We start from the raw sequence: 2500 nt of genomic DNA, 5'->3' as shown, positions 1-2500 counted from the left end.
ATCATTATCATTATCGTTATTCTCATTCTTATTACTATCATTATCATCATAATCATTATAATTGCTATTTTTATTAGCGTCAATATTACCATTATCACTGTTAGTAGTATTATCATCATTATTATTATGATCTTTATTATCAATGTTATTATTACTATCATTAAAGTTATTATTTGTAGTAACCTTATTATTATTATCATTATCATTATCATTATTATTATTGTTATTATTATTATTATTATCATTATTATTATTATTATCATTATTATTATTATCATTATTATTATTATTATTATCATTAGTATTATCATTATTATTATCATCATTATTGTTATCATCATCATCATTATTATCATTATCATCATTACCATCAGCATCTTTAATATCATCATTATTGTTATCATTAGAATCATCATCATCATCATCATTAACATTGTTATTAACATTATTGTTATTATGATCATCATTACTACCATCATTGTTATTATTATCATTATTATTGTCATTATCATTATAATTGTCATTATCATTATCATTATTACTGTCATTTTCATTATCATTATTATTGTCATTATCATCATCATAACTGTAAATGATGATAATGATGCTTAATAATGATAATGATAATATAATTATTCTAATCCTTATTCCAATTATTTTTCTTAATGATAATGATGATAACTAACAATGATAATATTGATGATAATGATAACACTGATATTATTAATGAGGAGAATAGTAATGATAATGATGATAACAGTAACAATAATAATAATAATGATAATGATAACAATGATATTATTAATGAGGAGAATAGTAATGATAATGAAGATAGTAATAATGATAATGATAATGATAATAATGATAATAGTAATGATGATCCAAATTATTATGATAATAAAAATGATAATGATAATGATAAAAATAATAATAATAAAAGAAATGATGATGATAAGATAATATATTAATAACAAAACCAGTGACGATGATAACAATATCAATTATAACGACAGCAATGAGGATAATATAAGTAATAATGATGATAATGATGATAATAAGCATAATGATGCTAATGAGAAGGATTGAAGTAATATTTATAATAGTAATAATGATGATGATAATATTGACAATAATAATAGCAATGGTAATAGCAATTATAGCAATACTACTACTACTACTATTATCATTCTACTTCCTATTCTTAACATTAAAATCAAAAGAAAAAATAAAAACACAAACAAAGAACAAAAAATCTGAAGACGCCAAAAAGCAAAAGAGATAAAGAGGAGGGAGAGAGGGAAGAGGATTGGAGGGGGGAGAGGGGAGGGGGCGAAGGTGGGGAGGGGAGGGGGAGGAGGGGGAGAAGGGAGAGGGAATAGAGGCAGGGAGAGGGAGGGGGAGGGAGGGGAAGAGGAGGAAGGGTATGAGAGGTCGGGATCTCATGAAGGGGAGGAGGGAGGGAGGGTGGGGAGGAGGAGGCCTAGGGGGAGGAGGCAGGAAGGAGGAGTGAGGGGAAGAGGAGAAGGTATAGGAGGGTCTGGGGGTAGGGGGTAGGGGAGGGTCTCATGAAGGGGGAGGAGAGGAGGGGGGGGAGGAGGAGGAGGAGGAGGGGAAGGTATAGAGAGTCTGGGGGTAAGGGGTAGGGGGGAGGGTCTCTTGAAGTCGTGACTGAATTTTCTTCGAGAAAACCTTTCAGAAAAGTTTTTTCGGCTCTTTGTGTTCCATTCATTTCACTTTCTTTTTTTTCAGATTTTCTCTCCGTTCACTTTATCACGTTTTATTCTTTAATATTCATCTGAGACTTTTCAAATCATCCATTCTTTCTTTGATTTCTTCTTTCCTCAGTTTCTTCCGTTTACCCTGTTATCATAGATCCTTCTTCTCCATATACTTATATTTTCTTTAACTTTTCTCATTATTTATATATACATTTCCTCTTGGCCAAATTTCTTCTTTTTCATCATTGTTGTTTTTCATCTACTTACATTTTTCTTTTATTCTTATTTTACTCATATTCCTTTCGCTTTACATATGTTTACGTCATCGTAATCGTCATTTTACCATTATCATTATTATCACTTTCTCTCATTAATATATCCAATGTTATTATCACTGACATCTTAGTTACTTTCCTCCTTATTATATTTCTTAATTGCTTTATTCCTTTCTTTCTCTGATTTTAATCATTTTACAAAAGTGAGATTACCCGTAGGTATACAGTAAATAAACAGTGAAACGTGGCGTGAATATCCGTAGATTTAAAACGGCTTTAGTTTATGATTTCCACACGAAGATGATTAAAACATAGTGACCAAAGTTGCCATGAATTCAAGAAGAAGAAGAAGAAAATGAGAAGGAGAAGAGAAAGTAGAAAAAGAAGGAAGAGATCAATGAGAAGAGAAAGGAGAAGAAGAAGGAGGAAGAGGAGAAGGAGGAATGGGAGAAGAAAAAGAAGAAGAAGAAGAAGAAGGAGAAGAAAGGGCGATACAGAAGAGGAAGA

The sequence above is a fragment of the Penaeus vannamei genome, chromosome 43, assembly GCF_042767895.1.
Source record: "Penaeus vannamei isolate JL-2024 chromosome 43, ASM4276789v1, whole genome shotgun sequence".
NCBI classification, from domain to species: Eukaryota; Metazoa; Arthropoda; class Malacostraca; order Decapoda; family Penaeidae; genus Penaeus; species Penaeus vannamei.
Note: the sequence above shows the minus strand (reverse complement) of the source record.